Source organism: Leptodactylus fuscus, chromosome 1 (genome assembly GCF_031893055.1).
Source record: "Leptodactylus fuscus isolate aLepFus1 chromosome 1, aLepFus1.hap2, whole genome shotgun sequence".
Lineage (NCBI taxonomy): Eukaryota > Metazoa > Chordata > Amphibia > Anura > Leptodactylidae > Leptodactylus > Leptodactylus fuscus.
Window position 1 is genome coordinate 118,544,026 of NC_134265.1, and position 25,509 is coordinate 118,569,534.

The 25,509-nt window shown below is 36.6% G+C and overlaps 1 long non-coding RNA gene across 2 annotated transcripts in view; it reads right to left on the minus strand.

The window, feature by feature from the left end:
- Window positions 1-13,931, minus strand: part of LOC142205566 (uncharacterized) — a 45,576-nt gene extending 31,645 nt beyond the window's left edge. For both annotated transcript variants that reach the window (XR_012716557.1, XR_012716563.1), the window contains exon 1: window positions 13,888-13,931. This is a non-coding gene — a long non-coding RNA (uncharacterized LOC142205566). The remainder of the gene's footprint in view (window positions 1-13,887) is intronic.
- Window positions 13,932-25,509: the final 11,578 nt, after the last annotated feature.

Genomic DNA, 25,509 nt, shown 5'->3' on the forward strand with positions numbered 1-25,509 from the left:
GGTCACATGACTTGTCTTTATTGCATGAGCTGCTAATTGCCTTCTCCACACATAGCAAGGGTTTCCTTGGAATGTCTCCACCATATTGCAACAACTTCCTGGGCTTTCCACTTGCCAGATTTATATCCAGTCAAGCATTCACTTGACCAACTGGGATGCCCGCTTCAACAAACTATGCCAGCTTCAGCAAACTGGGTGTCTTTGTTCCCATATGCTACTTATCTTGTATCCAGGTTAAAGACAACCTATGAGGGTACTAGAGTCTCCTTTCAATTGTACAGTTTTGCACAATAAACTTCTCCTTTCACTTTAATATTGTAATCACTCAGATATACCATCATTGGGTTCAAACATAGAAAGTTTTATTCGGTTCCAACAACACCTTCTTAGGCCCTTCACAACTGTGTTTGAATTTCGGTTCAGGGAGTCTGCTTGGGGACTACCCAAATGGAAACCTATATGCATAAAAAAAGAAGTTACCTAAGGAAACCCCGTGGACCCCATAGTCCCAAGCGGACTCCCCAAATGGAAACCTGAACCCAGATGTGAACTAATGTGTTATTTTTGTCAACAAGTATAAATTTAGTATCATTGACACAAATCATAATTTCTTAATATTAAATGTAATTTAAACTAAAGTCAGAGAAAATCTGTGCCCCGTCACTGCACTCTGTTATAATACTTCATAATAATACAGATTGATCCTGACAATCTAAGTGGAAAGATTGTGGTTATTAGGCAGAATATTCCTACAACTAGACAACAAAATTAACTAGATATATCTCTGCTATCTAGTCCAAAGCCCAGAGATAGCACTAGAGATGGAGAATATCAGCATATTGTTAGTTATTCTATGCTAGTCTTCATTTCAGGTACTGTGTCTTAGGGAGCCATTCATTACAGATCTACCTACTGATAGACTCTAATTTTTCCCAATTTGATTTATCTGTTTGGATTTTCCAACTAATCGCGTGAACCATAGCCTGACACTTCATGTAAACTTAATTTGCATTTGTTATGTTGGTCCAGGAAAAGCTACAGACATGTTTAAAATGTATCTAATGTCATTGTAGTTTGACGGGTATTTATACCACAATGAGTTATGAAAAATTATATAATCATAATATAATAAACTTTTATAGTAAAATACATAGTTATCTATTTTTATAAGGGGATTTCATCAAATATTTTAAGCTGAAGTCAGTGTGTCACACTTGTCCCATTTAAGAGGAATGTATTGATAATTATCTAATTAATTTAGTAAAATATATCATGTTTTTTCTGATCTGTTTTTATTTTCAAATAATCAATGTTTTATTCTATTTACTGTACATGATCATAGGGGCTGCCATCTTTCCTGAGCTTCCCCTCTGCACTGTTATCAATATGTAGTGATATATCTTATAGTATAGTCATGTCAATACACAGCAATTGTCTAGAGCAGACTCACTGAGGTCTATGGAAGAGTTTTCTAGACATGCTCTGTCCAGGGAATGGGAGTAGATAAACTGTGTCATAATTTATTGACAGTAGTGGATGCTATGGATGGGTGTTATGTGATGTTATCAATAGAGGTGTTAACTTCTACTGTAACCCTTGTCTGTGATGTAAAGTAACTAACTGCTGCAAAGAAAACCCCTATAGAATTGGCAAGTACTATTCTACTATTAGGCTTAGTAGCCAGATTTTGATTGCATGATATAGTACTGTTTTAAAAACATATAAAATTACATATATAAAAGTATAAAAAATTCTTTCAAATATATTTAGCATAAAAATTTAAAAAAATAATTAAAACGTAAGTAATTTTTAAGTTATGAATTCCATTTACATCTGAAAAAACACCTTTAAGTAAGAGCATGTGTTAAAAATGTGTTATTAAAATATATAAATTATAATAGTTATAATAGATTGTATAACTGCAAGGACATTATTACTTAAAACACACACTATTCTCATGTAAACAGCCACAACAAAATAAACTCATTTTATCACAAGTACTGTAAGTATAAACTGAGCAGAGTTATTGCTGTGAAACTTTGGCAGACACTTCCTAGGTCTGGTATTTTAAGCCAACAATTCCTATGAGCATCGACCTGATTTACAAGTGTGAATCCATGTGTAAATGACTGCATGAGGAATGGATGTAAAAAGAGAAAAATGATTAAAAGATACAGTAAAAATACTTCTCCCAAGGCCGACGTTTGTAGAAGGCCATAGACACAAAGAAAGATATTAAACAACATTTATTGTAGCAGGCATAATCATATACATTGTAGTTTCAGGTCCCATAAATTTTTGAACATTTAGATTAAATCCTGCATTTATTTGTATCCCCCGGAACAGTCGCACAAACCGTGGCCGTGGTTGTTACTCAGTATGGAATTTTTTTTTAGATATTTTAGGCTTAGAATGTAAGGAAAAAGTGAACGCTCAAAATGTCTCATAACCTGAGTAACTATACTACCTTACTATTAATATGAGGACATGTGGATTTGATTCAGTACCCTTATTATAGGAGTGACGTTTTTATACGTTTGTATATATTAATAATGTGATAATAATGAACTATTTTTATATTATTCATTTTAACTCCTTAAGGATGCAGGCAGTTTGAACCTTAAAGGGAGTCTGTCAACAGTAAATTAGGTCACAGTACCTTGTAGAGGTAATTCTACAGTTTCCAAATATGCCTCTGCCATTTAGTTTTGAAGCCAAATTTTTCTGTACGTTGCCATTTTACTCATATGCAACTAAGAGGAAATGTGCTATGTCAAGGAATCTAGAGCTGAGACCAAAACCCAGCCAAGCGAAGTCCCTTTATTTGGATGAGAATAAAACAACCATTTACATGAAAATGGGGGTCCAAAGCTGAATAAAAGAGGCAGCTCTGAAAACTGTAGGATCACTGTTACAAGGCACTGTGATTAGGTATATAAGAAATAAACTCCTGACAGACTCCCTTTTAGGCTTGGTAATTTTCTCAGTTTTTTCTTGACAAAATTCAGCTATAGCTGTAGTATTTTCTCATGAAAATAGCTGGTTGAAAGCTTGTATTTTGTGGAATACGTTAGATTTTTCAGCTTCACCTTTTTGGGATACCTATAACTTAAAACCACCAATTTTTAGACTGTGTTAATATTATAAATTTTGGACTTATCCGTAGAGTATAAATAACATATTACGCTTATTCTATGTGTATATTATTACGATTACAGCAATATCAAACATACACAGTTTTAGTGTTTTACTCATTTTTCATAATATGAAGGTTTTTTTTAAATTTTTTAATAGAATCATTTTATTTGTGTGTCATGTTCTGGAACATACCGTTATACATTTTTCACTGATGGAGCTGGATGAGGGCTTCTGTTTTTGTGAGACAAGATTTACTTTATAGTGATATTGGTATATATGGCTTTTTGATCACTTTCGTTTCCATTTTTGTGTGGCAACAGGATCAAAACAGCATTTCTAAAGTAATTTTTTTAGCTTTATTTTTTATTACTTTCACCATGTTGGATAAATAATGTGCTACTATTATAGTCACATCTGCGTTTGGTATTGTATTCGGGGAGTCCACTTGGGGACCCCCAAATGGAATACCGAACAGATTGACAAGCAGTGAGCTTATGAAAATCACAGACCCCATAGGCTATAATGGGGTCAGTGTGTTTTCCGCATGGTGTCCACACGAGTCATGTGGAGAGAAAAGTACTTCCTCTCTGCATGACTCTTGTGGACGCCGCGCGATAAACACACAAACCCCATTATAGTCTATGGGATCCGTGTGCTTTCATCAGCTCACCGCTTGTCAATGCATTCAGTATTCCATTCAGGGGGTCCCCAAGTGGATCATCCATTCTGGTCACCAGTACTTTTATTATATAAAAATATCTACTTCTTGACTTCTTTTCCTCCTTCTTCCCAAATTGAATCTATACACAGAAGTTTGTTCAGCTTTACCTGAGTGCAAAAGTCTATGGAGAGGGGAGGAAGAGGACAGCTCCTGAAGTCACTGAGAGAACAGAGAGATAAAGAAACCCCCACAACAGAGCTGATTCATCAGGTTATTCATTATCCAGCTCTGTTGTAAAAGAAATGCCTCATTAGATGCTGTAGATGGTCTCATGTCCTTCACTACCCTCTGTCTCCTTTGTCCTCTTCCCGCTACTTTTCCATTAATTGTAAACCGATTGTACAAACTTCTATGTGTACAAACAGGATCAGTAATTGGCGAGAGATGAAAGCAGAAACAAGAGGAAGAAAATAATTAAAGAAACAGGCACTCCACTTTAATAAAGCCCCTTACAAAGCTTGTTACAGTCACCTGCACTATTGGTTGATGAAACTTTGTAAAGGTTTAAAAGTTTAGGTACGCCTTAAGGCTGTGCATGTGCTATATATGGGGGAAGGGGGGGTTAGATTTTTCTAAGGCCTTTAATAACAAAAATTGGTAAATATAATGACAATGCTTGGGCTGGCTGCAATGCAGAATAATTAACACAGAAGGTGGTAATGGGTTATTAAACAGAAATATAGGCTTTCATATTTTGTGCTTGGAAAAGGAAAATCATTTCTTATACATATTAAATCACTGATTAAAGCAGATAATATTAGTACAGAGTAAATTTGGTATTAGCAACCAATGTACTTAATAACTTGTACTATATTATCCATTAAAAGATGGACAGAAGCATCATATAACAATATAACAGGTCCTCATAGAATTGCTTAATAGCAGAAGCCATCCAATATCCTTTTTCCCCGACAAAAATTACTTCCTGCGAGTCAGTCCTCATGTGCCCATAACAGTGATGGCTTGGGTACCATATGTTAGTCAGGCATATAGGGTTGTTAACTTACTCTAATGGAACCCAAAGTGTAAGTATCTGCTTCATCAAAGACCCCAAACCCTTAACACATCCTGGTTTTCCAATATGATATATGGCACAAAATCATGGTAAATCATAATGAATACAGTAGTTACAAGGTTGAATGCTACAAGTGATACAGTGGTTAACAAGACTGGAAAGAGACAGAGATATACCAAATCCAATATATAATCCTACAGTGTAGAGCCAAATAAAAACCCTATGAAGTAAATGCCAATTACCCCAAATTTAAGGGAACAATTCATTTCCCACTCAAAATTTAGCAATTTGATTAATATAAAGTAAAAATGTCCCCTAATAAAGAGTCCACATTGAATAAGTAAGAAGCACCTAATATATATTCTATATTTCTAACAATGGAATTCCTAAGTTTTGAAATGTAAGTAGAAGATACTTATCTTCACCAAATGAAAAATATTTCATATGTTGCGTTATGATTTTGAAATAATTTGTAGAAAACTGAACAAAAACAGCACTTAGACGGCGGAAGCCTTTTAAAAGTGGTGCTGTGGTTTCCTTTCCCATTATATTGTTGACTGGCTCGTGTTTTAGCTCCTTAAGTTTTCCAATCTGCCAGTAATAGCCTGAATCACAGATCAGACCACCTGAAGACATTTTAGACAGTTGTGTAATGTGAAAGGACGCTTTCTGAATTACAGTACAGCTTTTTCACTACAGAGAGAAAATATAAAAGGTCAAAGAGTATTCTACAGTCAGTCAAGTAAGTGGAATAAGAGAAAATATATCTCATATCCATTCTATTGAATGATATAAAAAAATAGATAGATAGATAGATAGATAGATAGATAGAGTTGGTTTTTCCACCAAAACCTCTTGCGCAGCCATTACTTGCACAGTGATGCACCAGCATAGAGGACGATAGTAGTACACCTTGGATAAGTTAACCGTGAAAATCTGAGTGGAAGACAGAAACTGGAACCAGAGATGCAACTAATTGACTTGGCTGTAGATAGTTGTGGTCCTTAGACTACAAAGATTAGAATCCTGTATCCAACTACATGACTAAATTGACTGGCCAGAGAAAGACATCAAATCCCTTTTGACCTGAAGTGCTGGGATGAAGATAGTTTGAAATTGGTGAGACACCATGTTCTGTGCGAAAGGTGTACTGCACCTTTTAAGTGACCTGTAAAAGGGTATTATGACTAGCCAGCCTGTCACTTTTTAATGCTATGAAGTGACTAATCTCTACTACGTCCATAAGTAAGCTGTGTGCAACAAATTGCTGTAAGGCTGGACTGTGACATTATTGTAACCCTACTGCTTAAAAGATTGAGAAATACACTTTGGCACTGCTGTTGTATAGGTAGACTATCAAGAATGGTGTCTGTGTACAATTGTAGTGGGCAATTGTCTCCTGTGGACTACACCTGCTGCTATCGGCGGTCAGCTAGTGGATTACAACGGCTGGTATGGACAATAACCTGATGAACTGTTCTCTGCAAGGAAACTGTATACTGTGTAAGAGATTTTTGAACCTGGGTGAGAAGAAGACAACTGTTGGTGCAAAAGTAAGAAAATGGAAGAAATACAAAATGACTCAATCGACATCTATCTGGGGCTCCATAAAAATCTCACCTTGTGGGGTATCCTTGATCATAAGCAAGGGGAGAGATCAGCCTAAAACTATATGTTAATGATCTCAAGGCAGCTGGAACCGCATTCACCAAGAAAACCATTGGTAACACATTACGCCGTAATGGATTAAAATCCTGCAGTGCCCGCAAGGTCCCCCTGATCAAGAAGACCCATGTTCAGGCCCATCTGAAGTTTGAAAATTAACACCAGAATGATTCTGAGAATAATTGGGAGAAGGTACTGTGATCAGATGAGACAAAAATCGAGCTCTTTGGCATTAACTCAACTCATCATGTTTGGAGGAAGAGAAATGCTGCCTATTACCCAAAGAACACTGTCCCCACTGTCAAGCATGAAGGTGGAAACATTATGTTTTGGGGGTGTTTCTCTGCTAAGGACACAGGACTACTTCACCGCATCAATGAGAGAATGGCTGGTGCCATATACCGTAAACTCCTAAGTGACAACCTCCTTCCCCCCGCTAGGACATTAAAAATGCTGGGTCTTCCAGCAGAACAATGACCCAAAGCATACAGCCAAAGCAATAAAGGAAGGACTCATGAATTATGATGAATGGTAAGGCCTAGCCAGTCAAAACTTATGGAGGGAGCTGAAGCTCCGAGTTGCCAAGCAACAGCTTCAAAATCTTAATGATTTAGAAATGATCTGCAAAGAGGAGTGGACCAAAATTCCTCCTGACATGCACAATCCTCATCATCAACCTCAAAAAAATGTCTGACTGCTGTTGTGTCATGGGACAATCCGGTCCCATGATACAACACTTCCCAGTAAGGCTGTGTTTACACAGTGCAGTTTTGCTTAAAAAAAAAAAATGTTTTTTTGTCTATCTGTAAATATATATATATATATATATATATATATATATATATATATATATATACACATACACTGTATATATCTTGTAAAATCCCTTTAGGTAAAAACATATTCTGGAACAAAATGTCACCTGACTTAAACTATTAGAAAATGTGACATCTGGGCTTACAAAATTCCCTTTGAACACTCCACGGATCATCTCAAGCGTCCCATATAGTTACAGGCTCACATCCATTCCTTCCTGCCTCTAACTTTAATGCCTCTGTCGCTGAGAATTTATCAACTTGTTCATTTTGTTAAGTTTTGAGGTATTTTAGTATATGTATCCCTTATGTATCTAGTGATTGTACTTAAATCACAATCAAATATTGTTTTACTGTATACACAGAGTTGCTTTTTGTCAGTGTGGATGTAGAGCATGGAATATCTAGGTAAGTGAAATTTATGATTTTATTATTTTGCGCAGTCTTACTTCACTCAGTCAGTAGCAAATACAAATGCATGGGAACTGTCTAATTCACTTTTTATTAGCTAAAAAGGATGTGGTCTAAATGGAGTAGATAGGTATTGGTACCACCTATACATATACAACAGTTGATTTTTTTTTTTCATGGCCATCAAATGGCTGAATTAAATTGACTGTATGTGAATGGGGACCACTTGTATTTGCGTGTTTTATACCACAGTCATGTGAATCTAAGCTAAGGACCCATATAGGACAGAATTTTTCATTAAGATTTTGCAGCATTTTTCTGAGCGTCCCCTCTATTTAATCTATAGGAAAAATGCTCGCAATCTTGCAGCTAAAATTAACGTGTTGAATTTTTTCAAAAACATTTTTTTAAAGCTGCTTTTCCATAGTTCTTTTATCACAATGTCTAGATTAAATTAATGAATTCTCATTCACTTTGCTAGTAATCTACGTAAAACAGTGCAAGGTATTTATGATTTCACTTTTGCACAAGCATGCGCCTCTCAGTTAGTACCATATAAAAGCTGCAACATAAACAAGGGAACCGTATACGCAGAGAAATGGATTGTATGGAATAGATTGTGCAAAATTTATCACACATAGATTTGGCCGAAATTGATGAAGTCCCCTTATCAAGTCTTAGGGCCCCTTCACACGACGTAAGGGCGCTGCTCATTTAGACACGTATACACGTGTCCACGCGCGGCGCTTCAGAACAGAGCCTATTGATTTCAATGGGAAGCGCGCGTATATGAAGGGGCCCTTACTTATGTCTAAACCCTGGAACTATGGACCACTGGGCAATTTATACCAGGTCTGGAAAAATTTTGAGCATAGATAAATTTCTCTTGTTTTGGGCTATTGCGATTGTATCATGTATTCCTGCAGCATATGAAAAAGATTCTTAAGTAAACAATGTTTATGAAATGATTTCCGGAAAATGTAATTTTCCGCTTATCTGATCAATATTAAGATTGTAAATTAGTTTCAACACAATATTCTAATTTCTACAGATTAATTGGCACTGTATATAAAATATTTATGCCCTTAGTCCTATTCATGGATATGTTATAGCTCTATCTAATTATTACTTCTGGTATTTTGATTAAAATGTATAGAGACAATATAATGTGACTGCATAGTTCTCTTTTTGTGTCTATATTGTATGTAAACATAAAATATCCATCTGTGAGATATTAGCTGAGAATACCTTCATAATTTTTAATCATTGCTTTTCACCTGATCCTTATGTTCATATAGGAAAAAACATATAATAAAGGCTTATTTGTGCTTATGCTGTATATATATGGTGCTAGCCGATAATAGCAAGATGTTTCCTCAATGATCATCTATTGTAGATCCTTATAATAAATAACTAATAATGGGTACAGTTACAAAAGAAATGGGATGCCCTATGATGAAATCCCCCCTATACTTTTCATGCTCTGGTCCACCCTCCCCTGGGATGAGTTGCACTTTGTAGTCTCAACACCCACAGGGTTATGATAACAAATATGAAGGCAACTGAATCTGCACTTATGGGAGGGTCAGTACTCTCCTACCTTCTACTTCTTATAACAATGGCATGGTCTGTCACTATAGTTCAATACCTCATTCATGTATACAGCAAAAAGTATTCCTTATCCTTAGAGAAATGGTATAGCGCTACCCAAAAACATTTAAAATCCACTGCTGATATGATATAGTATAAAATAAGTCTACATGTCTTTCCCTTAAATTGTGACTAAATGCTATTAAAATCATACTGTTCTATATATATATATATATATATATATATATATATATACTGTATATATATATATATATATATATATATATATATATATATATATATATATATAAGCTCATCCCTCTAAAGGAACATACAGCAAACATATAACATCTAAAATATACTTGTTTAGTATCATCATTACCTTTGTGAATAGCAAATCTTTCTGTAATAAAGTGGTGACGTCTGAGTATGAATCTCAATTTATAATAAATGACTGACTGGGAAAACCAAAGCAGCGAATACGATGTAGGAATTACACATTAATAATACATATATGAAATATCACAAGACTTGATATGTCATATCATCTCCTTTTCCAACACTTCATACTTCGCATCAGTAATATCTCACTCTCCTGTTCTGTATATTTGTCACATTTGGGTTTTTTTCTTATTGTACTTTAACGCCCCATGAATCATTACTTGTACATCCCCATTGTAATGTGAATGTAGCATGTCTATTGTAAAAAAAAAAAAGAAAAAAAATCACCTCTAACTGAACGCCCCATGAACCAAAAAAAAAATAAAAAAAAATCACATCTAACTAATCTGTCACTAGGTGTCACTAGACACACCATCTCTTAGATCTTATGCTTCAATGAGCTGGGTCAACATTTCCTTATATGATTGAATTTTAGTGTGTAAACCCCTTCCCCTCATTGTGAACTCTATGCAATACTATAGTGCTATAGAAATTGAAGAAAATATTAGAAATTAGGCAATTTTTTTGTTACTATAGTGTAAGATCAATAAACATTGAACCTATACTGTCTCTATATAGGTTATGGCTAAGTAGTTGCCTTACTAGTCAGAGTATCTCTCTCCTCTGGGTAATATAGACTGTCTTTATTTGCTGTAATGCTCCAGCAGATGTTTTTTTAGCCTTTTATAAACATTCTGTGCAATAATTCTATGGAACACCCTTGCTGCTTTTTCCTACACTGTTTCACGTTCATAAAATTTATGGTGCATTTTGGGTTTCCAATTAAATTATTGGGATTGTACCAATTGTAATTGTGGTATGGTTATAGGAAAGCAGCCAGAAGCCATTTTATTTTTCACAAAAGTCATTTCATTCCCATAAGAGATTGTAAGGTATATATGATATGCATCCAGTCTACGTATCTACCTATATTTTAGAACATAGTCAATTGTTATTGTATCAACATGTTATAGGTATCTTATTAAAGCCATTGAAATAGGGCTATCTAGTTTCCTAGTATAAAACAAGTGGGGCTAGTATTAGGGAAAGTGAATGACATCTGTATATAAGCAAGAGAAACAATGTAATGATGTTGATGCCCCTGCAACACTGCACCAAACATAATGTGGTTGAAACCTTATGCACCAATGCAAATGCAATGTGTCAGTAAAAGTGGGTGGAGCCTCAGAGGTACGTTCGTCATACCACATGGACCATATTCCTCCCAAAACTAAAGCTAGGTCTAACCTGATGTTAATTTCAGACTAAACCAGAATTATCAATAGAATGCATCATTCATAAAGCTCCTCCATTGACTTTAGCTGCAGATTTGTGAAAGACAAAATGTTCTCTCATTTTAAAGTATTAGTTGATTGATAGATAGATAGATAGATAGATAGATAGATAGATAGATGATTGATAGATAGATAGATAGATAGATAGATAGATAGATAGATAACTCCAAAAAAGCATCACCCTGAAAGTTATATTGAATGGGACAAATATTTTTCCCATTGGCGAGCACCCTATGCCTATACTGGTGTGGTCATATATATATTTTGTCTAGATAGATAGATAGATAGATAGATAGATATGTAGAGAGAGATAGATAGATAGATAGATAGATAGCTAGATAGATAGATAGACTATCTATCTCGACATATCTATCTATCTATCTATCTATTTATCTATCTATCTATCTATCTATTTATCTATCTGTTTTCACAATTTCCGGAGCCCTGGCAATTTTTCCATACACATAACAACCATTTTCTAGAATACTATCAACAGTTTGTATTGTTTAAGGAGCTTAAACTTTTATACTGCCTTGTTGGATTTCAGTCTACAGATGACCTACGACATAAAATCGGAAGCCCCTTTTCAAGCCCCTCCTCCTCCTAATGATGTAAATACAAGTTGAGTATGTAACCACTTTTTTATTACCATAATCAATAACATTCATTAATTTTTGCTCAAGCATCTGTCAAGAGCTTTAGGATTCCCTTCAGTCATTGCAGATATTTTTTTCTTTTCTTTCTTTTTTTTCAGTTCTATAAAATCGTCCATGCTTATCTTAAACTACATAATAGCAAAGAATAATTTGAGATGATGACCTATTTTGTTTTTAAACATTCTCAAAAAAAATTCTATATGGCCATTTCAAGTTAATCGTAACACAATTTGACCTAAATTAGCCCATGACATTTCACAAATGCAACGAATAGGCCCACAGAGTGTTATAGTTTATGAAGGAATATGAAATAGAAATAACAATGAAAATGTCACCACGGTATTATAGAAATTTCATACCATGACCCAAATCTAAAGTTAGTCATTTACATGACAATTGTCCAATTAAATAGTTTCCCAGGAAATTCTCAGAGATGTATTCATTAAGATTCATTTTTTGGGGTTGAAAATAGTCAATTGCAGATATATTTGCATCCTGTTACACTCTTGGATCTTTTATTATGCATCCAATGGACTAGAAAATAGACATTTTTGATTGACACTTGGCTGCAGCTCTGCAATTCAATAAGATGAGCAAGTGGTGGATGTAACGGGTATAAATCTGCAAATGACTAAATTACAATCTACTGAAATATTGCCAGCTCAGATCCTTGAGAAACACTATTAAAATATCAAATAAAAGAGAAAAAATACAGTCTGCACAGTTCTTACAGCAATTTTTTTTATACTCAACAAAATAGAAGTAATTTTGAGTCCTTGAGACGTTGTATATCTTTATAATGTGGATAGATAGATAGATAGATAGATAGATAGATATTAAGTGCCCATGTTGTCCTGTGGCTTTCCACTGGACTGCAGGTAATCCCATTTACGTTAATGAAATCAAAAGTTGAGCCCTATTACATCAATATAAACCATTTGTTTCATTTGCTCATAATTGGTAATAAATTTTGTTGGAACAAGGATATTATACAGAGAACCCTAAAGTATTTGAACCCTTGTTGACGCAACATCTCTAGTTTGATGAACTACAGTACCATGTAAGTGCTTTGTGCGGCTATTACAATCTGTTCAAACACTGAAATAAAAATTCTGTACAGCACTGGCTCTATGCAGCAGCTGTCGAGTATCTGGAGCAGATAGCTCTGCAAATCTTGTACTCCCAGGAGATTGTGGGACAATTAAATTCACATTTCTGGCAAATCAAAAGGGGGGAGATGAATAAGCTAAATCCAGAAATGCAATAAAATAGGAGGATTGTAAAATGCAAACCTAATAATTTTCACACGTATGTGTTAAACCTTTCCATCGCTGGACTTAAATATCATTCACTGTTAAACCGCCACATGAGTCAGCGTCAAGCCTAGCTACGGTACAGTTCATGGAAGAGTATACCAATTGTTATTAACTTATCAAGCGTATGACTTGCCTCCATCTCATAATGCTGTTTAGGTTAGTAACATGCCATTATAGGGTAATTACTGACCCCCATACTCTAATACAGAATTAGACAAGTATAGTCGGAAACGCCTCCAAGCTATAGTAGGATAAATGGGAGAAAAAAAAAAGAGAAAAGCTGTTGTGTTCTTTCATCTTAAAATCCTATCCCAGAGCATCAGCTAATTGCACAGATGCCAACATTAAGAGGGCAACACTGATATAATGGACATCACAAGTAGAAATGCCAAGAAATCCAAGAATACTCTCCATGTTCCAATTAGTTTGATCTAAAAACAACTGAATGACATAAACTTTGTCAGCCGTCGCTGCTATAGCATTAATATAGTATATAGAGTATATATAGAGTATATATACAATATATATATATATATATATATATGTATATATACAGTTTACGTTACTGTTTTACGATTTTACTTACAAACAATGGTGTCACTTTTAATATGTTCTCATTCCCAAGAATGTTCTCAGATTCCAGACCATTCTATGCAATGTATTCTGATCAAGATAGATTTTGTATGCTGCTCACTGCAATGCCCTCAACTACCAGCTTTATCCCCAACAGTATAAGAAAATGGTGGTATACCTTGATATACAAAATATAGCAGGAAATAATTGCAAAGTTAGAATATTTTTATTATCCGTTCTCAGATATTTACCTGCTAGTGAATGCATTCTTCACTTAGACAGTACAATAGACTCTGAAACAGAACAGAAATAAAGTATTGATATTGCTTTAAGGCATAATGATGATAAGGTTATTGTAATTATTATTAGGATGATTACGATCATGCAAGATTTTTCATATTGCAATATTTTATGTGTATTATTTGCTCTAAATTGTAAATAATATTATGCACATCTTGATAAATAAGGAATATCCAAGTCCTAATATCTTGCACTGTCCAGGGTTACTCACATTACTAATGCTCACCTACTGAATCATAAAAGCTTACCATATTAAACTATACAGTATACATTCCACATGATAGATAACACATGTATCTATCATTCATTTAGGATAGTTATATTTAATGATAATATAGCTGTCCTGGATTTTGTTATTTTTATACAGCCCCTTATTCTGTACACTGCAGAGGAACTGTATCTGTTTGTAAAAAGCTTCATGTTCCCTATTGAGGCTGTTTTGTAATGCAGATGGATTGAAATATATATATATATATATATATATATATATATATATATATATATTTAAATACAAAGCCATTTTGTATGCTGAGAATAAGAAATATGAACTAAAGACAAAGAATAAAACCAATAAGCATCAGAATACGTGAAAAATCCGGCAATGTATTGCAATGTGTAGTGGTCATCTCCAGTGATGATAGCAATGCACGTTAGTTAAAGTGCATTGTAAATGGTGACTTAGATTCTGTGGTCTTACCTGATCTTGGCAAATCTTCCTACACTGACAGGTTGTGCAGCGGCCAAGCGTGTGATGTCTGTTGAAATACACGGATCTTTCCTTTGTGCTGAAGCTTAGCTCTTAAGAAAAAAATACAGGGGAGATTTTGTCTGTCAATCTCCTCCCACTTTTCAGTAAACGGATCTCCTTATAAGCACAGCCCATAGAGAAAGCAGAAGGAAGAGAGGGAGGGAAAAAAAAAATCTGCTGCAGATACTATTAAATTTTAATGCCAAAATATATCCAAGTCACCTTCGCAAGGGCCCGATCTATAAAATCGTTTGTACTTTGCTTGGCTGTTTTAGCCAAGGAGCTAGAAGCAGATCTGCTGCGGCGTGTGCCGAATACAGTGTGCTGTTTTCCCTCAGAATGAGTGCAGGTCATTGCATGACAATCCAAAGTAATTAGTGTCTACGTGAATAAAGGGGGACCACTGAAAAGCTTCGAATAATCAACCCATCTGTACTTTGTTGAATGGGCTGTGTCGAAAACCAGCTGCTTGCTTATTCAACAAAGAATGCATGTCTATTATTCACCTTCTGCTGGAGCCTAGAGTTAAGTACCATCTGTGCTACCATAGCAACATGGCGTTTACATCCACCGATAGTAGGGATGTATTTTTAAAAGAAAAAAAAAAAAACTACCAGATATTAGTCTTTTCCTGATCAATTTGCCTTCCATTTTATCCATAACATGAAAATAAAATAAAACGCGTATCTTTTTGATATGTAATTATATGCATTTGTAATAGAAGCTTATTATTACTGTAAACATGTGGTTAGGTTTTCCGAAACATCAATTCTAATAATTATACATTATTAATGCAGTACATTAAAAAAAAATCACTTAGACGTTACATTTCCATAACGTTTTATTGTTGGGCTTGATCAATAAAAGTGCAAGATATAATTTAATGCGAAGTGTATTTTCACTGCATTCATGTCCTCATTTGATATATTAAGTAACAATAGATTATGCGTTGCTACCTTCTAGAACATATAATTGAAGCACCTGCATAGAAGGTCATACATCAAGTATACATGATGTACTCCAGCGTTAGATATGCTTATACAAGTCAGTATACAGCCACACCTCATGTTATATAACTACTGTACATGCCGAGTACTTACTATATGTATTATGTACTCTTCCCCATTTTTTATTATTCTTTGGTATATTTTTGATGCTTGATATAGGAGCCTGAATATGTTGAGGCATAAAACTATTATACAGAAGACCCCAATAAAATCTAAGAATAATGTATATCCACCTAATAGACTGAAGATGTAAGCAGTGATTTTCCTAATTACATTCTAGTATCTTATATGCATATTCATGGAACTCAAGATCTCCACTTATAGATGTGGTAGGCCACACGGAAACATGAAAATTAACCCCAAAGTAGGCAATGCTACATTTAATTAAAATGTTAAGTAAACGTAAACCAACACTCTGACCCAAAGGTACTTCTCTGTGTAGAGAGCTAGTTGTAACATCTTATTTCTATGCCCAAGGGGAAAGTACAAAGCAGAGTCATCATCTTGGTTAAAATAACAGGTATGACACCATAAGAAGTCTTTGGAAAAATGCTGACATGTTTGAATGCGCTCCCTGATATGCAAAATACCATATTTTTTTGATAGTAAATATGTTTCATCTTCAGGATTGTGCCTGAATTTTGGCTTCTAAGTCACCTATATGCAGTTGTAGGGATGGTTAGTGGTATAGTGTATATACCTTTTTATGTGAAAGTAAAAACTTGCTGTGGAGAAAGTCAACGTTTAATCGGTATAAAAAAAAGCTGTTTGGTGCACCCAGATGGGTGGTCACACTTGCGAGAACCACAGTTTTCGCCTATGGTTGCCATCCAGGGTAGGCTCCTCATGCAAAGACTGAAAGGTCCCAATGTATAGCAACTACAGGGGTAAATGGTGCTCCAGAAAAAGAGGCCATGCCCTGGGCGTAGTAAGCAGCTTCTTGCATATGGGTTAAAAGTTAACTTTCTTGGCGCCAAGATTGGACTTTGACATATAAACAGTATTTTCTCTCTGTTTCTCTGCCTTACATTATATATATATATATATATATATATATATATATATTGTTTGCAGTATTGGTGATGGTAGTCTCCCTTTAATTTTCACCAAGAAACTGGCCCACATACTATGCATAACATTTATTATGTATTTTAGATACTTTATTCTCTCAAGTTGACAATGGGGTGTGACTTAGTAGGTAAGTAATATGATTTACTATAAATGGGATGTGGCTTGAGATGCAAGAATGTGCGCATGAATTGTGACAAAATTGTAACACACAAAGTTAACCAATTTATAGGTGGTAAAGTTGTACCAGATTCATAGCATAATCCACCATCAACCATTGTGATCTAAATAATAGACAGGATTAGAAATATGTTCATGTTATAGAATATCGCCATCAAGGTTAGATACGTGATGGTCCAACTATTGAGTGGCAACTGTCAATGAGCTGACAATGCAACTTCTAAAAATGAAAATTAAGTAAAGCTTACATGTAACAAAGTGGAATTAAACTTGATCCACATGGGATTCATAGTCACTCATGCAGTGCCTGTCTGTGTTTGGGAGGAATTTGACCAACCAAAATATCTTTCCTTGCCACTTTTTGGGCAGGTTATGGTTACTCAGCAAGGTTTGGTGATTGACCTATGATATCATGGTTACTGGAGGTCATGTAGGGAGTCTGCTTAGTGATAGAAGGGCATTGGATACTTATGTAGAATGTACTGTATATAGTATAAGCAGTACTACCGTATTTTCCGGAAAATAGGTCATCCCAAAAAATAAGGCATGGGGAGGTTTCTGTTTAATTGCCTAATATAAGGCACCCCCCGAAAGTAAGACATCCCCCAAAAAGCCATTGCAGCCTGCTAAACACTGTGCGTGATGTTCTGTGTGCACAGGAAAGCTGGCTGCTGCCTCTGCTGTGATACCGTAGGTTGTATCCACTGTCCCTGCTGTAGGATGAGCTGGGAGATGCCCGCTGTGCATATGCTTTGGGGAGTTGGCTCTCCCAGCTCATCCCACAGCAGCCAGTATCAAAGCAGAGGCAGCAGCCAGCTTTCCTGTGCACATGGAACACAGCGCACAGCATTCAGCTGGCTGCAATGCCCACAAAGTGAGGCTCCCTGGCAACTCCCGGCAGCCTCGCTAAGCCCCGCCCACCACTTCCGCCACCATGATCAACAGCAGCATCAGCGCTGCTATGAAGATGGGGAAGGTAAGTAGCCTACCTCCCCCTCCCCTCACTTAACCTCCTGCATAACAACCCGCTCCATAAGATACTCCCCCAAAAATAAGACATGTCCTATATTTAGTCTGTAAAGCGCTGCGGAATATGATGGTGCTATACAAGTAAGCATAATAAATAAATAAATATATTTAGGACGAGAATTTAATATAAGACACTGTCTTATTTTCGGGGAAACACGGTAGAGGATCAGTTTTAAATCCTGCTTTCAGATCTGGAACTTTGTAACTCCTTTATTTTTTATTGTTTTGTCAAAGCATCTTTATTTTTTTTATTTTTTTTTTTAAAAAGGGGGTAAATTACTCATGTAGGTGAGTGGATAGGTATGATTTAAGGTTTTTAATCTGGGTTTATGACTGCTTTATTTTTAATTCATTTGGTTTATGGTCAGCCAGTTATTGCTATTTAATGGTTAATTTATTCAGATTTATCTCTAAGATGTTCTTTAATAAAGATGGTCATGGCCTAATGTTATCCACTTAATTGTGTGTCCTTGTGTATTTCTTTTTTATTACGTTAAGATTAATGTAGGTTGTATGGGTTAGTGTGATTTATAATCCCATGGCACGATATATAGTTCTAAGAAAAATTGCTCCAGAATTTCTGCGTCTTGAGAAATACAATTATTTGGTTAAAAAGAAAGGAGAGATGTGTATTAGATCGAGGACCACTGTGACTATAGTGGGGGCTCAAAAGGACCTTATAACACAATATGCCTTCACCATGGGCACAATGAGCCTGCACAGTGTTCCATTCTCCACAGGCCCAAAAATGCCCTTTAGGCTCCATACACAATACAGTGAAAATGGACATGTAACATGTGTTTTTAACATCCTGTTACACGTCCTTTTTTAGAACAATGGGAGTCAATAAGTACATACATAAAACATATAAGTGAATAGCGTCAATTAAAAAATAGGACAAGTGCTATCTGTGTCCATTTTCCCAGCCTTATAAGTCCAACAACACAAATCTATGGGGTCAGTTTGAAATGTCCATTAAAACCTGATACAAAACTAAAGCAAAACAGAAGTTAAAAAAAAATGACAAATAGCAAGAAAATTGATGAAAAATAATTAATATACTAATAGAAAACTTATCAGCCATTTGGCATTTGCTCCGTTCTGTTTTTCTCTTTTTGAGTTTCATCTGTTTTGCATCAGTTTTTAATTGTCAGGTCATTAAAAAAAAAAAAAGTTAACTTCATTGGTCTTCCTGTCCAAATCCACTGATCCATCTTCAACGGACATAAAACGGAACTCAAACTTCAAAGTGTTCTCAAAATGGATGTATGGTGGACATTGCAAAATGATTTTCAGTTTTCCGGCTTTCCGTTTCTGATGTGAGTTATAACAAAACGCTAGTTCCTAACTGGCGTAGATTTCCATTCTGGCGCATGCGTGTGATTTATGTAGAGGCCGGAACCTCTTCATGAATTAGTTGTCTCACTATCGGGGCCTTTATTAAGACTTTCTTAATAAATCTGTACAAATTTTCTGTGATAGCGAATTGAACTACTGTAAATCAGTGTAGGAGACAAGACTTATGTTGATATTTCCAAGTCTACTCTGGGTAAGGCTGGTTGCACCATGTGCTGCCGGCTGGCCGCGAATTAAAGTAACAGGTGGCACACGAAGACACGGGTATGTCCCTAGTTTGCCACCCGTGCATGGGCTGAGCCTCTGCAGCCCCTTTCATTTAAGGAATAGCAGTCAGCAAAGCAGATGCCACAAAATAATACAGGAATAGGACCTGTTCTATATTTTGCCGCCCGGACTGTCACTCCGCACACAGGACTGTGTAAATCACAGTCATGTGTATGGGCCTATAGAAACGAATGGGTCATTGTGCTATCTGTAAAATACACTGAATAGCACAATAGCACACTGAACACGAACGTCTCCAACCAGCCTAATTCCCAAGTGCTAAAGAAGTATTTTGTTAAAACACAAAGGCAACTGATCAGTATTATGCAAGAAGTGCAGCATGGGTAACTATTGTGTTAGTGAATTACACAGGGCCAGGCATATCATATACTGTGTGCAACCTGTGCAGACGCCCTGGGGCTCAAAAGGTAGTGGCCCACTCTCAATATAAATACAGATTTTTTTTATTTTTTTTTTAGATTAGATGTAAGGGACTAAAATACAGAATTCCACCACTCTTAGTTATTGGATGACTTTTGGAGAGAAGTAAAGGGATTGGTTGTTTACATAGAATAGCTGTTGGAGAGCAAAGAGCCTATATACTGGTTTTCTACAGGTCTCTGCTCACCCCTGAAATCTCATAATACAATGCCAATAAAACATCTGATAGAATCTGTAAATCATGTATTAATTAGTTTAGTTGAGTCTGTATACACAGTTTATTTGGCACAATGACAATATGGTATGTAGATTCCGACTTAGAATAAGCCGTTGTGCTGGTGTCGATTAGTGCTTTGTGAAGGGATGGCCTGCCATGTTTTCATTTTACTTTTCTTCTTTTGTATGCTAAGAAGCATGCCAATTCACTTGCTTCACTATTATCTCAGCAATTTCAATGCTGGAGAATATTGCTGAAAAACATGTTTAATTAAATTGTTTGAAAAACAAGAATGTAATTTAGTTGCGACTCCGGGGTCAGAGCCATTAAATTCATTTTTGAAGGCAGCCACTATACATAGTTTCTGCAGTCACTTTTAAGTAGCGGTAGGCTGACCAAATAAGGGTCATATATTGTTTCTGTTTTTGCATGCATTTTCTTCTGATGGAAGAATCTTGCAGAAACTAGGCCTGATTACTTAAGCATTATATATTGTAAAATCAGCATTGGTGGAGTCTGCTAACTTAAAGTTGCCAGATCAATACTCTAGTGGCACTTCTGACATCTAACATCTATGTCAGGTAGAATTCTCATTGCACAGTAAGCTGTTTCTCATTGTCTAGGCTAGGGAACATGTACAGCTAATGTTAAGTTTTATTCAGTAAGTGACAGGATCTATTTTAATGATATGAGAAAGTTACATAATATTCAGCTCCACAGTATTCTCTTAAATTATATCAAACAATAAAATTGGTGAAATCTAAGAATTATTTTGCAGTGTGAGCACTGATATAAGAGACAATGCCTATTAAAATACCTCTCTTGAAAGGCAGAGGACTTATCAACCAAATTTCTCCAGCTTTGTCTCTTCCATATTATTTCAAAAATTTGTGACTTTTCCAGCACCTGCATCACATGGCTCAACAACTGCATCACATGACTCTGCACCTGTATCACCTGACTCAGCACCTGAATAGCATGACTAAGCACCTGCATCACCTGACTCAGCACCTGAATAACATGACTCAGCACCTGCATCACCTGACTCAGCACCTGCACCACCTGACGCAGCACCTGCATCTCATGACTCAGCACCTGTATCTCATGACTCAGCACCTGCATCTCATGACTCAGCACCTGCATTTCATGACTCAGCACCTGCATCTCATGACTCAGCACCTGCATCAAAAGATAGTATGTGGTTGCTATTAGATTAAGGGCAGCTGTTTGCAAAAAGTTTAGATTTAAAGAGACTATCTGGTTTCTAAAATTAGCCTTTCCTTAGAATAGCGCTGTCCCATTGATATCTATAGTACAGCACTGCAGTACGTACTCTTGACGCTACAATTTGAACAATTAGTGAGCAGTAAGGTTGGCATTATGAAAGATTTAGTAGTCAGTAATGGTAATGTGAGTGGGTCCTGGGCAGTGGTGTAACTACCCGTGTAGCAGCGGTAGCAGCTGCCACAGGGCCCGGGACATAAGGGGCCCGGCGACAGCCGCTATGGCTGCATTTTTTTTTTAACAGGCTATTTCCGGCTGGAGTTACTCCAGCCGGTAACGGGCCCTACTTACTTACCGATCCTGGCAGGGGCTGGGATCACTAAGTGACGCTGCGGGCTCCACAAGCACTATTATACTTGGGGGTCTTTTCAGACCCCCAAGTATAATGATCAGAGGTGCAGGAGAGGTAACAGAACATAAAAAACTGTGTTACTGGGGCCACTATGGGCCATCATAGTGTGTGCAGAATTGTGGGGGGTAGTAGTCAGTTGGTCGAGATCATGGCGTCGGTCGGGGGGCATGTTAAAAGTTCGCCACGGGGCCCCGCCATTCCTAGTTACGCCACTGGTCCCGGATGTTAGACACTAGCAGATCTAATACTGATGGCCTATTGAAATGATAGACCATCAATTTTAGAAATAAAATAACCCCTTTAGTATTCTGGAGCCATAACTCCAGACCAAAATGGGTCAAATTTATTATGAGGCAAACTTAAGTTTATAGGGGTCATCTTAATTATCAAGATCACCCATCAATTTTAGATCAGTAGGGGGTCTGACCATCAGGATCCCTGTAAATCAGCTGTTGGGACACCACTGTAGTGCCTACAACCATATCTATTAAGAATATGGTGAACAGAACAGTTATTGTCATATAAACAATATTGAGAGCTGTATACCTGATAATCTCTTGATTCATAGCCCGCCTTAATCTCCTGTTTTGGGTCAGCAGGCTATTAAGAGAAAAAGGACTGCACGAAATAGCAGTTCTACTCTTAGGATGGCATCACATGATGCAAGGATTTAGGAAGACCAAAGGTGGTGGCTAATGGGCATATGATGGTGCATCTCTAGGACATTTCCAATCATCATGTGCCATTTATAATATTTGTGTCCATTTAGACTAGACTCACACAGAGTTTTTTGCAGGTCTATTTTTGATTTCAGGGTATAGTACACTTGATATGTTGGTATAGGAATACCCCACTACACATAAAAAAGACTGACAGGTTCCCAAAAAGATCAATTTTACCAGGAAGTCAATTGACCAATACGGTTTACTGGTTCCAGAAGAGAGGGTGAATATGATTGGGATTTCATCTTCTAGTGAACTGTATTCACCCCTTTGATACAAAGGTATTGGATTTGGTGGAAGATGTTTTAAAATATCCCAGTACATTAAATGGTACCATTATATAGTACAATTTGTCCTGCAAAAAAAAAGGCTCTGATACAGCTCTGTGAAGAGAGAGAGAAAAAAATATGGCTCTTGGAATGCAGGAAGGAAAAGACAGAAACACAAAAAATAAAATAAATCAAATAATAAATCATGTTATTTTAAACATATCAGAGATTTTTGGTGGTTTATTTTGATTTTCTCTGCCATTATTTACATTCTAAAAACATTCCTAAAATACTGCAGTTTTCACCCTGACCACTAAGCCTAATATAATACTGCTGCAACCTGTTCTGTAAATTGTTCACTATTTTGTCCACTTTTCCGCAATCATCTTACTATCAGCACAGAACCTGTATTATACAATCCACCATTCATTAAAGGTATAGTTCATACTAGGTAGCTTATCGACTACCCCCTTTCAAAATGACTTCTGCACAGGTCACAGAAATGGCTAGAAAAATCTCCTATGGAAATTAATGAACTATAACTAGACTATTACTGTCTATGGTTCATGTGACTTCTGTAAAGCATACCTCTGAATGCAATCTAGCGAATCCTATCCACACCCCAATCCCAACCCAATTCCCTTATTAAACCTATAGGGAAAACATCATCATTTCCGCTGGCATAATTGAAACGTTGTGATTTTCAAATACTCAGGTATTTCTGAAAACACAGCTTTATATTGAAAATATAGTGGATTTATTTACGCAATGTATGGATGCGATTAGCCACAGTCTCATTCACTTTGCATGTAGTGTAAAATGTAATGTTTCTTTATTGCAGCATTTTGTAATATGGGGTTTTAGCCTTAGGCAATGTGTGTATGGGATTAGACAGAATCCCATCCACTTTGCAGGTAATATAAAACACAACATTTTTTGCCTCGGCATTTCCTCAGCAGGGTCCAGCCTAACACGCTTGCGTTTTTGTAAATTTCAGTAAGTCAATCATACCTATGGAAACGCTGGAGTTTTCGTATAGGTATAATAGAGACACAAAGTCCGCAGATGAAAACGCTGTGGACTTTCTGTGAAAAACTTTGTGGGGAAAAAACGCAATGTGCTTCCGCAACGTTTTTTTTTTTTTTGCAATGTTTGTTGTCTGCGTCTCGCTATGTGGGACTTTAGCCAGTAAAAAAAGTAGGTGATACATTCCCTTTAAGGATTTAGCCACATATACATTTCACATAATGAGATTTTTTTAAGAAAAATGTTTTTACATTGCTTATTCATTTGAATCTTAAGATTTTTATGTGAGCCTTTGTTGGATAATACATAAATAATATCTATTTGTACAATTTTGTTTTTGGAACACTGAATGTGGCTGGTTTGTTCACTTTCTTTTTCTTGCCAAAATTTCACAGTACGTAGGCAAGCCCTGAACATGAGCAATAACTTGCACTTCCAGCAAACAGCTGCTGGAGATAACCACGCTTTGTGGAGATTAGCAGTGTTGACATGTTCTTTTCAGATCCTGAATCAACCTATTTATCATGGGGTATTTGCCATCAACATGCCTTAGACTGTCTATGAATTAACACACCAATATCAAGGTAGATTAACTCTTTTTCTCCTGGTTTTTCTAATAAAGACAATATAAATACCTAAAAGTAGTGTGTACGCTAAAAGTACGCTCATTCATCTTTAGCTGTCCATACATATTAGGAAGCACTGCTTTGGCTGTCAGCAACAAAGCTGTAGAAAGATACCTATGGCAGAAGCTGATCTATCAGGAATAATGATTCAGACAGTTAAAACAGCCAACATGTGTTGTGTGGACTTGATACAAACACATTAGATGTTCACACAAAATGGCCAGCTTTGGCTGATATATCTAATGTTTATGGTGGATCTTAGATATTTTGTTAATGGTATTGTACAGAATTAGAAGAAATGTTAAATCTACAGGTTGTGAGTGGTTGTAACATCTCTGCCTGTTCGGGCCTCTGCGCCACCCTCTGCTCGCGTGCTGCGGCGCAGGAGGCGTGTGCAGTTTGATAATCTGCTTAAAGTTTTCAGTTGCACTGTATGAACATGGCTCTAGTTCTGTAATTGGATTTGAACCACAACCGTCTTCTGCCCTGGTTCCCTCTGTCCATTAAGTGGTTAATCTGGCCTTGCCCTGTGATTGACAGCTGCCTTTCTGTGAACTCCATGGGCGGGTTCTTCCTCCCTATTTAGCCTTGGTTCCCATTCACACCAGTGCTTGTTATTGCCGTGCGCATACCTGCTCTTACTGTCCCTGTTTTGCTTATACTATTATACTTGACCTTTGGCTTTCCTCATTGACTATTCTCTTGACTCCGATTTGGCACTGCATCGCTCTCCTGTTACCGAACCTTGGCTAGCTGACCTCCCTTTGTTGTTGTTCGTCTTGTCTGCGTTTTGTGTGTCACATACTCAGGGAGGGACTGTCCTCGTGGTTGTCGCCTATTACCTAGGATAGGGTCTGGCAATAGGAAGGGAAAGCGGGGGGCTTCAGCTTAGGGCTCACTGTCTCTTGTGCCCCTCCCAGGGTTTAACAGTTCTGGGAATTGCTGTCTTAGCAATTCCCTTACAGTGGTACTGCCATTGAT